Source organism: Amphiprion ocellaris, chromosome 24 (assembly GCF_022539595.1).
Source record: "Amphiprion ocellaris isolate individual 3 ecotype Okinawa chromosome 24, ASM2253959v1, whole genome shotgun sequence".
Lineage (NCBI taxonomy): Eukaryota > Metazoa > Chordata > Actinopteri > Pomacentridae > Amphiprion > Amphiprion ocellaris.
Window position 1 is genome coordinate 16,291,969 of NC_072789.1, and position 15,985 is coordinate 16,307,953.

At 44.7% G+C, this 15,985-nt stretch overlaps 6 non-coding genes across 6 annotated transcripts; 3 read left to right on the forward strand and 3 right to left on the reverse strand.

Moving 5' to 3' along the window:
• The first annotated feature begins 7,197 nt into the window (after positions 1–7,197).
• LOC129348376 (5S ribosomal RNA) lies at positions 7,198–7,316 on the forward strand. The gene has a single exon (XR_008600912.1). It is a non-coding gene; the product is annotated as a 5S ribosomal RNA (ribosomal RNA).
• Positions 7,317–7,939: 623 nt separating this feature from the next.
• LOC129348353 (5S ribosomal RNA) lies at positions 7,940–8,058 on the reverse strand. The gene has a single exon (XR_008600890.1). It is a non-coding gene; the product is annotated as a 5S ribosomal RNA (ribosomal RNA).
• A 2,151-nt stretch (positions 8,059–10,209) lies between these two features.
• On the forward strand, positions 10,210–10,328 carry LOC129348377 (5S ribosomal RNA). Its single transcript, XR_008600913.1, has one exon. It is a non-coding gene; the product is annotated as a 5S ribosomal RNA (ribosomal RNA).
• Positions 10,329–10,951: 623 nt separating this feature from the next.
• On the reverse strand, positions 10,952–11,070 carry LOC129348358 (5S ribosomal RNA). Its single transcript, XR_008600894.1, has one exon. It is a non-coding gene; the product is annotated as a 5S ribosomal RNA (ribosomal RNA).
• Positions 11,071–13,225: 2,155 nt separating this feature from the next.
• Positions 13,226–13,344, forward strand: LOC129348378 (5S ribosomal RNA). Its single transcript, XR_008600914.1, has one exon. It is a non-coding gene; the product is annotated as a 5S ribosomal RNA (ribosomal RNA).
• A 623-nt stretch (positions 13,345–13,967) lies between these two features.
• On the reverse strand, positions 13,968–14,086 carry LOC129348360 (5S ribosomal RNA). The gene has a single exon (XR_008600896.1). It is a non-coding gene; the product is annotated as a 5S ribosomal RNA (ribosomal RNA).
• Between the last annotated feature and the right edge of the window lie 1,899 nt (positions 14,087–15,985).

Genomic DNA, 15,985 nt, shown 5'->3' on the forward strand with positions numbered 1-15,985 from the left:
CCCGAATTTAGCTTTATGGACCTGGTGCAGTACGACGCCTGTAAAAATTCGTCTATGTCTTATTTTAAAGTCTGTTTGCGCTGCTTGCGTGCTGCAAAATTTTGGGAAAATGTTTTGCCAAATTGTGTGTATAGGTTTATGTGGAAATAGCTTTGCCCAGGCCGATTCTGCCGTGGGACGCTGTGTCACCTTATTTCTGAATGTTTTATACCAGTATTTTGTTGTTGTTTCTGTGATGCTCTTACTTGTGTTATTGTGTTCCAGAAAGAATGTTGGGGTGTTGTCCTGCACCAGGTCACCCACTCCACTGGCGATGGCGGCCCTCCACCCGGACGGCATCCCCCCCTCAGTTGTGGAGCATCTGATCTCCACATCCCTCCTCCTGACTCTGACTGTTGTTCTTGCCTTCGCGATTCTCCAAATCCGCTCCCGGTCAATCCTCCCTGTCTGGTCCAGCAGGTGGCCGATGGTAATCAGGCCTGCAGCCTCGAGGGAACCACCTAAGAGGGGCCTCCCCTGGTGCATAATGTCCGGGTTTCGGAAGACCGGCTGTGCCAGCACCTGAGCCTTGGTGTTAACTTGGGCCTTCACCAGTGGTCGTGCCAACCCCCACGCCTCCATGACCTCCCTGTAAAAACTGTCTAGCTGGGTATAGTGAGTATGTGGAGCTATCTGACAAAGTTGAAAATTTCCTAAGCTGCTGATTTCTTTAAGCTGTTGTGTGAAAAAATCTTTCCACAGCGCTCTGTTGTTTTTGTCCAAATGCTTAATAATGATTTTGTTTCTGAGTGCTAATTTTTTTGTGTGAATGTCTATTAAGTTTAAGCCTCCTTTCTTATAGTCATCTATTATTGTTTTGTGTGCTACCAGGTTACTTTTGCCTTTCCAAAGAAATGTAGTTATTAGATTGTTGATTTTCGCAAGTATTGCGTTGGGGAGGTCATGGACAGCCAATGTGTGTGTTAACTTTGACAAAATGAGGGAGTTGGTCACGACCACCTTGCCCCTCAGGGTCTGCCCTCGCATCTTCCACAACCCGAACTGACCTGGGAGTTTGGCCAGCAGCCCCTCCCAGGATTTGTCCCTCGCTGCCGCAGCATCGCTGCCAATGTAAACCCCCAGAACCTTGACGCTCTCCTGGGCCTCTTCAAATCCCCAAATGTTTGGCGGCCGAGCCACCGAGCCACAAAACATGATTTGTGACTTTTCTGTGTTCACCCGTGCTCCCGATGCTCTACAAAAAGTGTCCAGGTGCGTGATTACACTGTCCACCTGTTCTGAGTTCTTGAGAAATAAGTTTGTGTCGTCAGCAAATTGTACTATTTTAATATGTCTTTGTGCTGGTGTTGTGATCCCCGTTATGTGCCTGTCTGTGATAATCAGCTGGGCCAGTGGCTCGGCCGCCAAACTGTACAAAAGCGCAGAGAGAGGACAGCCCTGCCTGATTGAGCGTTGTAGTTGAATTGGTTTCGTTAAGAAACCATTGCATTTTATTTGACTGTGTGCATTGTTGTATAATAATTGTAACCAGCCCATGTACCTGTTCCTAAACCCCAGTGTGCTCATTAACCTCCATAAAAAATTGTGTTCTACTCTGTCGAATGCTTTGTTGAAATCTACAGTTATGTAAATCCCCCCCTCCTGTTGTAACTGCTGCACCCCATGTTTAACTGTTAGTATTGTGTCTGAAATTTCTCTTCCTGGTATGCTGTATGACTGTGTGTCTCCTACTATGTGATGTATGACGTTTTTCAACCTGTTTGCTAATATTTTTGCTAGTATTTTGTAGTCTGTGTTGAGTAGACTGATCGGTCTGTAGTTCTTCAGGCAGGATCTGTCCCCCCTCTGTTTATACACCAGACTTACCAATCCTAGCGTCAAGGTTCTGGGGGTTGACCTCTGCTCCTCCATACTTTGGTAGAGGGAGAGGAGGACTGGGGCCAGCAGGTCTCTGAAAGAGATGTAAAAGTCAGCAGTGATACCGTCCGAGCCAGGGCTTTTGTTCCTTCCAAGTCCACCGATGGCTGCCTCCACCTCTCCTAGAACCAGGGGGGAGTCACACCATTCAGCCTCCTCAGGAGGAAGTCGGCTGCTCAGGGTCCCAAGAGCTTCCTCAAGAGCTTCCTCATTCACACCCTCACTGGCAAAGAGTTCCTTATAAAAATCCTGCACCTCACTCAGAATCCCTTCAGTTTCACTAACCTTTTCCCCTTTGCTGTTTATTAGTTCGTGGATGTAGCACTTTTCTTGTTTTCTATTTTCCAAGCCTAGAAAATAACCTGTGCACCTTTCCCCATCAATGGCATATTTTGCTTTGCTTCTAATTATTGCCCCTTTACATTTTTTCATTTCAATTTTTTCTAGTTCTTTCTTTAAGCATAAATAGTTTGTTATATTGTGATCTGCATTTTCATCTATTTTTTCCAGTTCGGTGTTGATTTGTTGTCTTATTCTGTCTTCCTCCTTATTCTCTTCCCACCTTTTCTGTTTGCTGTAATTTATACACAGTTTTTTAATCCTTTCCTTCACTCCCTCCCACCATGAAAATGTGTCTTCTGTATATCTGATTTCATCTGTTATATTTATTAGCATCCTCCTCATTTTTGCTGTAAATTTTGGGTCTTCCAATAGACTGTTGTTCAGACACCAGGAGCCTCCATTCCTGGCCCTCCCTTGTCCACCCATTTCCACCTCCATATATGAATGATCCGACCATGAGTTGTTCTTGTACCTGACCCCACTTACAGTTTTGGTTATTTCAGGTGAAGTCAGACATAGATCAATTCTTGTTTGTTTCAGTTTCCCTTCCACTACCTGCTGCCTTGAATACTGCAATTTAAATGGGTTTAGGTTTCTCCAGATATCTATGAGATTATTACGTTCCATCAATTTGTTCAACTCAGTCCTGCTTGTATCATTTTTGTATGTGTTATTTTTTGCACTGTCTAGTCTTGTTAAACAAATGTTAAAATCTCCCACTATTAAACAGTTTGTTTTATTAGTCACCCATTTATTTAAACCCCTTACAAAATCTTTCCTCTCCCCTTCTATATTGGGACAGTGTATGTTAATTAATCGATAGTTTTCATTATTATGTTGAAAATCTATTATTATTATTCTCCCCGCCTTTTCCTTGTATATTAATTTAACTGTTTCTTTCAGCTGCTCTGGGACTAGAATTGCTACCCCTCTGGCTGTGCCTGTCCCATTAGATGTATATATTCCACCCTTCCATTCTTTCTGCACTTTCTCCACTAGCCCCTCATCCCACTTGGTTTCTTGCAGGCACATGATTTTTCCTCTCCCCTCCTTAAGCACATCTGCTCGCTTGACTTCTGTGCGGAGCCCACATGCATTGAAAGATATGAGCTGCAGCATAAGGAGTGGACAGAGAACGAGGATGAGTTTACTGGCCATGTCACAACCGTTTTTTACTCTTTGGTTTCTTAACTGTCTTCCGCTGCCTAGATTCATTTTGCCGTTTTCTTAACTGGGTTACTTCCAAGAGGTCCATTTCCGAGTCAGAGGATGACAGCTGCATGACCGGGTTCTGCTCAGCTCCACCTTGGCCCGGCGGAATTTGAGACTGTGACTCGGGGACAGTGTCATCAGGCATTTCTTCCGTCTCATCCACTCCATTCAGAGCACACTGGGGCTCCTCAGAGGCCAGTTTCTCCACCGCCTCCTCCCGGTTCAGGCTGTCCGGCTGAGCGTCCCTCGCTCTCGCAGGACCGGGAACCTCCACGCCTCCGGAGCCCATCACACCGGTGGGTGTCATACCCAGTTGCTCTCGCTCTTGGCTGTTCAGTCCCTCTTCCTCCTGGTCACTCACACACATTCCTCCATCCTCCGACTCAGAAACGGAGTTCTCTGTAACATCATTTTCACTTTTGTTGCATATACAATTTGCAAGTTGGTTATGACACAGCTCGCATCGCCTCACCCTCGTTCTCATGTCACACTCCTTAGCGTAATGACCCTGCTCCCCACACACATGACATTTAAAATCAGGACACTCTCTGAGGATGTGGCCCGGCTGAATACACAATCTACACACCTTTACCTGTCTATCATGTATCACACGTACATATTCTGGTCCTGTTACGGTCATAAATTTAGCTGAATATGGTAGAGACTGCACATAATCAGTGAATTTAACTTTAACAAACCTTGTCCCATCTGCTATGTTTGTGCCAGGCCACATCCTCCTCTTTATCGGTGATACAGCTGTCACCCCCCAGCCGACCAGTTTGTCAATGATTTCCTCATCAGTGATGTATGCTGGCAGTGCAAGGAACGAAACAACTAGCTCGTCATTTGTTAGCTCTTTAGCCATAACAACAGTTGATCCAATCTTAAACCCGTCCAACAGCCGCTTGAATCCTGCTTCACTGGTCATCGTCACTTCATATTTGGATGCAGATAGTTGCCTGCATGCCATCAGTCCACCACACAGCTCTCGGATAATCCTAAGCAGCTCCATTACAGTCACCTTCTCTTCTCCAATCAGTTCAATTTGACAAGTCAGTTTTTTGTTGTAAATCATCATCTTCTCCTGCTGTCGTCTCTGTTCTCCTGCTTTCACATCTGTCACCACCGCCGCTGCCAGCCTCTCTCCCTCCTTCATTCCTTCTTTTTCTACAAATCTTCTCATAGTCGTCTGCCGTTCCGTGTTCTTTACCCGTTCAATCTTGCCGTTCTCTGCTTCAGTGTCCATTCGTCCGAGTCCTTTCTCCTGAGCCATTTCCTTTGTATTGTCCTTAGCCGTGCTGTCATTCCTCCCAACCACCATGCTCACCCTTTGAGGTGTCGCGCTCTCAAAGTCCATCAAAAAACAAAAAAAACAAAAATCAACTCAAAAACGTAACCCCCAAACAGTGTTCCCACTGCTGGGGGTTGTAAAAAACCACAATTTGTGTCTCAAAAACGCTCCAATTCACCGCAATAACAATTTCCCACAGAACAATTGTTTGGCTTTCCTCACTGGTCTCTCTTACTTCCTGGTTGGACTGCACATGCACACACAGGCGGGTGTGGCCGTAAGCCACGGAATGGGTAACTAACCACAGTTTTATAGATGCTGTGACAAGACGTGGCATTGATGTCCGTGTAGTTTCTCATTCATCCAGGTCATGGTTATCCAAAGTTGTTTAAATCAATCCAACTGGACTTTAAGAAGGTTCCTTGAAGACGTTTCACCTCTCATCCAAGAGGCTTCTTCAGTTCTGGTGGTGGTTGATGTTGCCTCAGCTTATAACCTCTGTGAGGTGTGGTCAGTGTTATTCACATTCCGACGACCATTGCCAAGGCCCACCTGGCTCCTCAACGATGGTCGTTGGGAGACAGGGAGTGACACAAAGGGGGTCGTTGAAATGTGAGTTTCACCGCGCCCTCGTATGCTAATGGTGGTCGTTGGCATGAGCCACCTCACCTGAGACGTTCTGCTGAGTAGTTCTTTTGGGGAGTTGAGAAAGGACCCGATTGTAAAATGGCGAAAGATGATGTCACAGACTGTTGTGTAAAAAACAAAACAAATGTCTTCACAACTTGTGGCTTCTACTCGTCTGACTCTAAGTTCTAAGTCTCAAAAGGGTTTGCAGGTTCAAAAATAATAGCCTAAGTCTCACCAATAAAAGCTGTGAAAAAACAAAGAGTCAATCTTCAGATTCAAAGAAGAGGTGTTTATTCCTCAAAGTACAGGTCAAACACACTGAGAGATGCCCCGGGGCACGTCTGAAGACCCCAACTGATGCGTTGTCTTTTATACTGTTTGGTCTTGGTGGTTTCCACGCCCCAAGCCCATCCTTCTTTTTATGACAAATTTACATCATCTTTTCTCAGGGACATTAGGTGATACATCATCTTTTTCTCAGGGACATCAGGTTTTTTTCCCAGGTCATCTCTCGGCCATAATCTTTCCAGCATGACCAAAACAGGAGCATGTGTGTACTAATGCAGGCCGTGCACGTCACTTATAATAGATATAACACCTGTTATACACTTAGATAGGGAAAGCGACACAATTTCAGAGTGACCTTGAGTGCAACACCTGCTGGATAAGCAAAACAACAGAACAACAAATAATACTGATCAGAGTGGCCTTGAATTTGTGTCTTCTTCATGTTCGTGTGCTTAACGCTCAGAGGCTACCCACTACTATCAATATGATTATTGAGTACTGATTATTGATTATTTATTATTGAACACTGATTATTAGAATTTACAGATTATTGAAATTTCACCACTGCAAGACCACCCCCCCTGTTCAGAGATGGCTTCTCCACTTTGACATGGATGGCTTCTTTCACGCCTCTCTCAAACCATCTGTCCTCCCTGTCCAAAATCTGAACATTGGTGTCCTGAAATGAGTGTCCCTCTTCCTTGAGGTGAAGGAAGAGCGCCGAATCCTGTCCTGAGGAACTGGCTCTTCTGTGTTGAGCCATACGCTTGTTAAGTGGCTGTTTGGTTTCCCCTATGTAGAGATCTGAGCATTCCTCGCTGCATTTAACTGCATACACCAGGTTGCTCTTCTGACTGTGTGGTGTGGGGTCTTTTGGGTGGACCAGTCTTTGTCTGAGTGTCTTATTTGGCTTAAAAAAGACAGGGATCTGGTGTTTGTTGAAGATCCTCCTCAGTTTTTCAGACAGTCCAGACACATAAGGAATCACTATGTTATACACATATATAAACATAGTGATTCCGTATGTGTCTGGACTGTCTGAAAAACTGAGGAGGATCTTCAAGGAACCTTCTTAAAGTCCAGTTGGATTGATTTAAACAACTTTGGAAGACGTGGCGTTATATATATATATATATATATATATATATATATATATTTTTTTTTTTTTTAGTTACGTCCTTTTCTTTTTTTTTTCCCTTGTAGAGCTTCTTAAACAAACACTAAAGGTGAGTGAAAATGTCCTTTGCAGGAGCCTGTCTCTGCGACACTGTTGTACATGGTGTGATGTGAGGTGATTTATTGTCGCTGACGTGTTTCTGTGTCACAAACGTTTTCATTTTGGGCTGAAGGTGATGCTACAATCAATACCTTGTTGTGTAACGGCGGCTTTTTACTGCCATGGTGGACAAAGTGTGTGAGCGTGTTGAGAGCTTCTTGTCACGTTCACATGGACATCAGGACTCAGGGGATGGTGAAGACGGACACGTAGAAAAGGCCCGTAAGCGAGTACAGTTGTCGTTTACGGCCATACCAGCCTGAATACGCCCGATCTCGTCTGATCTCGGAAGCTAAGCAGGGTCGGGCCTGGTTAGTACTTGGATGGGAGACTGCCTGGGAATACCAGGTGCTGTAAGCTTTTTACGTCTCTTCATGGCCTGTCAATCATTCCAGACCAGACTGTCAGTCAAGAAGCAGCACCCCGTGATGTCACTAAAATTTTGCAGCTTTCTATGAAATTCAATATTGGCTTACTCTCAGATTGGCCACCTGATCTCTGCTTTTGACCATGAGAAGTCAGAGAACAAAAAATCCTGAGCTGCAGAAAAGCAGTCTTTCGTCTCTTACTTTTTGCCATGTAGAACTGGGGTCTGTGGAACCAGAGCGTTTTGGAGCCAGCCCCTGTCGGATGGAGTGGCACTGCAAGTTTTTGGCACTTTGTTGAGGCTTCATTTTTGGAGCCAGTCGCTATATGCCCATCTTTATTGTACAGTCTAAGGTACAGCCACAACAGAAGCAACAACAAATCAGCATCAGCTGCAGCTGATCCACCTTAACTCTCTCACATACAGCCTCAATTGAAAGCAGGAGGCGCCACCTGGTGGTCGGAGGAGGAACCAAGAAACAGAGAAGGTCTCCTGCAGACGTGGAGGCAGAATCAGTTCACTCGTTGGCTTTTAATAACCCAGAGAGGTTTTAGTTGCCAGCTGTCTCCAGAGAATGAGCAACAGCATCCTGTGCAGGTTGTGAGGAGATGTAAAAAGCTTACAGCACCTGGTATTCCCAGGCGGTCTCCCATCCAAGTACTAACCAGGCCCGACCCTGCTTAGCTTCCGAGATCAGACGAGATCGGGCGTATTCAGGCTGGTATGGCCGTAAGCCACGGAACGGGTAACTAACCACAGTTTTATAGATGCTGTGACAAGACGTGGCATTGATGTCCGTGTAGTTTCTCATTCATCCAGGTCATGGTTATCCAAAGTTGTTTAAATCAATCCAACTGGACTTTAAGAAGGTTCCTTGAAGACGTTTCACCTCTCATCCAAGAGGCTTCTTCAGTTCTGGTGGTGGTTGATGTTGCCTCAGCTTATAACCTCTGTGAGGTGTGGTCAGTGTTATTCACATTCCGACGACCATTGCCAAGGCCCACCTGGCTCCTCAACGATGGTCGTTGGGAGACAGGGAGTGACACAAAGGGGGTCGTTGAAATGTGAGTTTCACCGCGCCCTCGTATGCTAATGGTGGTCGTTGGCATGAGCCACCTCACCTGAGACGTTCTGCTGAGTAGTTCTTTTGGGGAGTTGAGAAAGGACCCGATTGTAAAATGGCGAAAGATGATGTCACAGACTGTTGTGTAAAAAACAAAACAAATGTCTTCACAACTTGTGGCTTCTACTCGTCTGACTCTAAGTTCTAAGTCTCAAAAGGGTTTGCAGGTTCAAAAATAATAGCCTAAGTCTCACCAATAAAAGCTGTGAAAAAACAAAGAGTCAATCTTCAGATTCAAAGAAGAGGTGTTTATTCCTCAAAGTACAGGTCAAACACACTGAGAGATGCCCCGGGGCACGTCTGAAGACCCCAACTGATGCGTTGTCTTTTATACTGTTTGGTCTTGGTGGTTTCCACGCCCCAAGCCCATCCTTCTTTTTATGACAAATTTACATCATCTTTTCTCAGGGACATTAGGTGATACATCATCTTTTTCTCAGGGACATCAGGTTTTTTTCCCAGGTCATCTCTCGGCCATAATCTTTCCAGCATGACCAAAACAGGAGCATGTGTGTACTAATGCAGGCCGTGCACGTCACTTATAATAGATATAACACCTGTTATACACTTAGATAGGGAAAGCGACACAATTTCAGAGTGACCTTGAGTGCAACACCTGCTGGATAAGCAAAACAACAGAACAACAAATAATACTGATCAGAGTGGCCTTGAATTTGTGTCTTCTTCATGTTCGTGTGCTTAACGCTCAGAGGCTACCCACTACTATCAATATGATTATTGAGTACTGATTATTGATTATTTATTATTGAACACTGATTATTAGAATTTACAGATTATTGAAATTTCACCACTGCAAGACCACCCCCCCTGTTCAGAGATGGCTTCTCCACTTTGACATGGATGGCTTCTTTCACGCCTCTCTCAAACCATCTGTCCTCCCTGTCCAAAATCTGAACATTGGTGTCCTGAAATGAGTGTCCCTCTTCCTTGAGGTGAAGGAAGAGCGCCGAATCCTGTCCTGAGGAACTGGCTCTTCTGTGTTGAGCCATACGCTTGTTAAGTGGCTGTTTGGTTTCCCCTATGTAGAGATCTGAGCATTCCTCGCTGCATTTAACTGCATACACCAGGTTGCTCTTCTGACTGTGTGGTGTGGGGTCTTTTGGGTGGACCAGTCTTTGTCTGAGTGTCTTATTTGGCTTAAAAAAGACAGGGATCTGGTGTTTGTTGAAGATCCTCCTCAGTTTTTCAGACAGTCCAGACACATAAGGAATCACTATGTTATACACATATATAAACATAGTGATTCCGTATGTGTCTGGACTGTCTGAAAAACTGAGGAGGATCTTCAAGGAACCTTCTTAAAGTCCAGTTGGATTGATTTAAACAACTTTGGAAGACGTGGCGTTATATATCTATATATATATATATATATATATATATATTTTTTTTTTTTTAGTTACGTCCTTTTCTTTTTTTTTTCCCTTGTAGAGCTTCTTAAACAAACACTAAAGGTGAGTGAAAATGTCCTTTGCAGGAGCCTGTCTCTGCGACACTGTTGTACATGGTGTGATGTGAGGTGATTTATTGTCGCTGACGTGTTTCTGTGTCACAAACGTTTTCATTTTGGGCTGAAGGTGATGCTACAATCAATACCTTGTTGTGTAACGGCGGCTTTTTACTGCCATGGTGGACAAAGTGTGTGAGCGTGTTGAGAGCTTCTTGTCACGTTCACATGGACATCAGGACTCAGGGGATGGTGAAGACGGACACGTAGAAAAGGCCCGTAAGCGAGTACAGTTGTCGTTTACGGCCATACCAGCCTGAATACGCCCGATCTCGTCTGATCTCGGAAGCTAAGCAGGGTCGGGCCTGGTTAGTACTTGGATGGGAGACTGCCTGGGAATACCAGGTGCTGTAAGCTTTTTACGTCTCTTCATGGCCTGTCAATCATTCCAGACCAGACTGTCAGTCAAGAAGCAGCACCCCGTGATGTCACTAAAATTTTGCAGCTTTCTATGAAATTCAATATTGGCTTACTCTCAGATTGGCCACCTGATCTCTGCTTTTGACCATGAGAAGTCAGAGAACAAAAAATCCTGAGCTGCAGAAAAGCAGTCTTTCGTCTCTTACTTTTTGCCATGTAGAACTGGGGTCTGTGGAACCAGAGCGTTTTGGAGCCAGCCCCTGTCGGATGGAGTGGCACTGCAAGTTTTTGGCACTTTGTTGAGGCTTCATTTTTGGAGCCAGTCGCTATATGCCCATCTTTATTGTACAGTCTAAGGTACAGCCACAACAGAAGCAACAACAAATCAGCATCAGCTGCAGCTGATCCACCTTAACTCTCTCACATACAGCCTCAATTGAAAGCAGGAGGCGCCACCTGGTGGTCGGAGGAGGAACCAAGAAACAGAGAAGGTCTCCTGCAGACGTGGAGGCAGAATCAGTTCACTCGTTGGCTTTTAATAACCCAGAGAGGTTTTAGTTGCCAGCTGTCTCCAGAGAATGAGCAACAGCATCCTGTGCAGGTTGTGAGGAGATGTAAAAAGCTTACAGCACCTGGTATTCCCAGGCGGTCTCCCATCCAAGTACTAACCAGGCCCGACCCTGCTTAGCTTCCGAGATCAGACGAGATCGGGCGTATTCAGGCTGGTATGGCCGTAAGCCACGGAACGGGTAACTAACCACAGTTTTATAGATGCTGTGACAAGACGTGGCATTGATGTCCGTGTAGTTTCTCATTCATCCAGGTCATGGTTATCCAAAGTTGTTTAAATCAATCCAACTGGACTTTAAGAAGGTTCCTTGAAGACGTTTCACCTCTCATCCAAGAGGCTTCTTCAGTTCTGGTGGTGGTTGATGTTGCCTCAGCTTATAACCTCTGTGAGGTGTGGTCAGTGTTATTCACATTCCGACGACCATTGCCAAGGCCCACCTGGCTCCTCAACGATGGTCGTTGGGAGACAGGGAGTGACACAAAGGGGGTCGTTGAAATGTGAGTTTCACCGCGCCCTCGTATGCTAATGGTGGTCGTTGGCATGAGCCACCTCACCTGAGACGTTCTGCTGAGTAGTTCTTTTGGGGAGTTGAGAAAGGACCCGATTGTAAAATGGCGAAAGATGATGTCACAGACTGTTGTGTAAAAAACAAAACAAATGTCTTCACAACTTGTGGCTTCTACTCGTCTGACTCTAAGTTCTAAGTCTCAAAAGGGTTTGCAGGTTCAAAAATAATAGCCTAAGTCTCACCAATAAAAGCTGTGAAAAAACAAAGAGTCAATCTTCAGATTCAAAGAAGAGGTGTTTATTCCTCAAAGTACAGGTCAAACACACTGAGAGATGCCCCGGGGCACGTCTGAAGACCCCAACTGATGCGTTGTCTTTTATACTGTTTGGTCTTGGTGGTTTCCACGCCCCAAGCCCATCCTTCTTTTTATGACAAATTTACATCATCTTTTCTCAGGGACATTAGGTGATACATCATCTTTTTCTCAGGGACATCAGGTTTTTTTCCCAGGTCATCTCTCGGCCATAATCTTTCCAGCATGACCAAAACAGGAGCATGTGTGTACTAATGCAGGCCGTGCACGTCACTTATAATAGATATAACACCTGTTATACACTTAGATAGGGAAAGCGACACAATTTCAGAGTGACCTTGAGTGCAACACCTGCTGGATAAGCAAAACAACAGAACAACAAATAATACTGATCAGAGTGGCCTTGAATTTGTGTCTTCTTCATGTTCGTGTGCTTAACGCTCAGAGGCTACCCACTACTATCAATATGATTATTGAGTACTGATTATTGATTATTTATTATTGAACACTGATTATTAGAATTTACAGATTATTGAAATTTCACCACTGCAAGACCACCCCCCCTGTTCAGAGATGGCTTCTCCACTTTGACATGGATGGCTTCTTTCACGCCTCTCTCAAACCATCTGTCCTCCCTGTCCAAAATCTGAACATTGGTGTCCTGAAATGAGTGTCCCTCTTCCTTGAGGTGAAGGAAGAGCGCCGAATCCTGTCCTGAGGAACTGGCTCTTCTGTGTTGAGCCATACGCTTGTTAAGTGGCTGTTTGGTTTCCCCTATGTAGAGATCTGAGCATTCCTCGCTGCATTTAACTGCATACACCAGGTTGCTCTTCTGACTGTGTGGTGTGGGGTCTTTTGGGTGGACCAGTCTTTGTCTGAGTGTCTTATTTGGCTTAAAAAAGACAGGGATCTGGTGTTTGTTGAAGATCCTCCTCAGTTTTTCAGACAGTCCAGACACATAAGGAATCACTATGTTATACACATATATAAACATAGTGATTCCGTATGTGTCTGGACTGTCTGAAAAACTGAGGAGGATCTTCAAGGAACCTTCTTAAAGTCCAGTTGGATTGATTTAAACAACTTTGGAAGACGTGGCGTTATATATCTATATATATATATATATATATATATATATATTTTTTTTTTTTTTTAGTTACGTCTTTTTCTTTTTTTTTTCCCTTGTAGAGCTTCTTAAACAAACACTAAAGGTGAGTGAAAATGTCCTTTGCAGGAGCCTGTCTCTGCGACACTGTTGTACATGGTGTGATGTGAGGTGATTTATTGTCGCTGACGTGTTTCTGTGTCACAAACGTTTTCATTTTGGGCTGAAGGTGATGCTACAATCAATACCTTGTTGTGTAACGGCGGCTTTTTACTGCCATGGTGGACAAAGTGTGTGAGCGTGTTGAGAGCTTCTTGTCACGTTCACATGGACATCAGGACTCAGGGGATGGTGAAGACGGACACGTAGAAAAGGCCCGTAAGCGAGTACAGTTGTCGTTTACGGCCATACCAGCCTGAATACGCCCGATCTCGTCTGATCTCGGAAGCTAAGCAGGGTCGGGCCTGGTTAGTACTTGGATGGGAGACTGCCTGGGAATACCAGGTGCTGTAAGCTTTTTACGTCTCTTCATGGCCTGTCAATCATTCCAGACCAGACTGTCAGTCAAGAAGCAGCACCCCGTGATGTCACTAAAATTTTGCAGCTTTCTATGAAATTCAATATTGGCTTACTCTCAGATTGGCCACCTGATCTCTGCTTTTGACCATGAGAAGTCAGAGAACAAAAAATCCTGAGCTGCAGAAAAGCAGTCTTTCGTCTCTTACTTTTTGCCATGTAGAACTGGGGTCTGTGGAACCAGAGCGTTTTGGAGCCAGCCCCTGTCGGATGGAGTGGCACTGCAAGTTTTTGGCACTTTGTTGAGGCTTCATTTTTGGAGCCAGTCGCTATATGCCCATCTTTATTGTACAGTCTAAGGTACAGCCACAACAGAAGCAACAACAAATCAGCATCAGCTGCAGCTGATCCACCTTAACTCTCTCACATACAGCCTCAATTGAAAGCAGGAGGCGCCACCTGGTGGTCGGAGGAGGAACCAAGAAACAGAGAAGGTCTCCTGCAGACGTGGAGGCAGAATCAGTTCACTCGTTGGCTTTTAATAACCCAGAGAGGTTTTAGTTGCCAGCTGTCTCCAGAGAATGAGCAACAGCATCCTGTGCAGGTTGTGAGGAGATGTAAAAAGCTTACAGCACCTGGTATTCCCAGGCGGTCTCCCATCCAAGTACTAACCAGGCCCGACCCTGCTTAGCTTCCGAGATCAGACGAGATCGGGCGTATTCAGGCTGGTATGGCCGTAAGCCACGGAACGGGTAACTAACCACAGTTTTATAGATGCTGTGACAAGACGTGGCATTGATGTCCGTGTAGTTTCTCATTCATCCAGGTCATGGTTATCCAAAGTTGTTTAAATCAATCCAACTGGACTTTAAGAAGGTTCCTTGAAGACGTTTCACCTCTCATCCAAGAGGCTTCTTCAGTTCTGGTGGTGGTTGATGTTGCCTCAGCTTATAACCTCTGTGAGGTGTGGTCAGTGTTATTCACATTCCGACGACCATTGCCAAGGCCCACCTGGCTCCTCAACGATGGTCGTTGGGAGACAGGGAGTGACACAAAGGGGGTCGTTGAAATGTGAGTTTCACCGCGCCCTCGTATGCTAATGGTGGTCGTTGGCATGAGCCACCTCACCTGAGACGTTCTGCTGAGTAGTTCTTTTGGGGAGTTGAGAAAGGACCCGATTGTAAAATGGCGAAAGATGATGTCACAGACTGTTGTGTAAAAAACAAAACAAATGTCTTCACAACTTGTGGCTTCTACTCGTCTGACTCTAAGTTCTAAGTCTCAAAAGGGTTTGCAGGTTCAAAAATAATAGCCTAAGTCTCACCAATAAAAGCTGTGAAAAAACAAAGAGTCAATCTTCAGATTCAAAGAAGAGGTGTTTATTCCTCAAAGTACAGGTCAAACACACTGAGAGATGCCCCGGGGCACGTCTGAAGACCCCAACTGATGCGTTGTCTTTTATACTGTTTGGTCTTGGTGGTTTCCACGCCCCAAGCCCATCCTTCTTTTTATGACAAATTTACATCATCTTTTCTCAGGGACATTAGGTGATACATCATCTTTTTCTCAGGGACATCAGGTTTTTTTCCCAGGTCATCTCTCGGCCATAATCTTTCCAGCATGACCAAAACAGGAGCATGTGTGTACTAATGCAGGCCGTGCACGTCACTTATAATAGATATAACACCTGTTATACACTTAGATAGGGAAAGCGACACAATTTCAGAGTGACCTTGAGTGCAACACCTGCTGGATAAGCAAAACAACAGAACAACAAATAATACTGATCAGAGTGGCCTTGAATTTGTGTCTTCTTCATGTTCGTGTGCTTAACGCTCAGAGGCTACCCACTACTATCAATATGATTATTGAGTACTGATTATTGATTATTTATTATTGAACACTGATTATTAGAATTTACAGATTATTGAAATTTCACCACTGCAAGACCACCCCCCCTGTTCAGAGATGGCTTCTCCACTTTGACATGGATGGCTTCTTTCACGCCTCTCTCAAACCATCTGTCCTCCCTGTCCAAAATCTGAACATTGGTGTCCTGAAATGAGTGTCCCTCTTCCTTGAGGTGAAGGAAGAGCGCCGAATCCTGTCCTGAGGAACTGGCTCTTCTGTGTTGAGCCATACGCTTGTTAAGTGGCTGTTTGGTTTCCCCTATGTAGAGATCTGAGCATTCCTCGCTGCATTTAACTGCATACACCAGGTTGCTCTTCTGACTGTGTGGTGTGGGGTCTTTTGGGTGGACCAGTCTTTGTCTGAGTGTCTTATTTGGCTTAAAAAAGACAGGGATCTGGTGTTTGTTGAAGATCCTCCTCAGTTTTTCAGACAGTCCAGACACATAAGGAATCACTATGTTATACACATATATAAACATAGTGATTCCGTATGTGTCTGGACTGTCTGAAAAACTGAGGAGGATCTTCAAGGAACCTTCTTAAAGTCCAGTTGGATTGATTTAAACAACTTTGGAAGACGTGGCGTTATATATCTATATATATATATATATATATATATATATTTTTTTTTTTTTTTAGTTACGTCCTTTTCTTTTTTTTTTCCCTTGTAGAGCTTCTTAAACAAACACTAAAGGTGAGTGAAAATGTCCTTTGCAGGAGCCTGTCTCTGC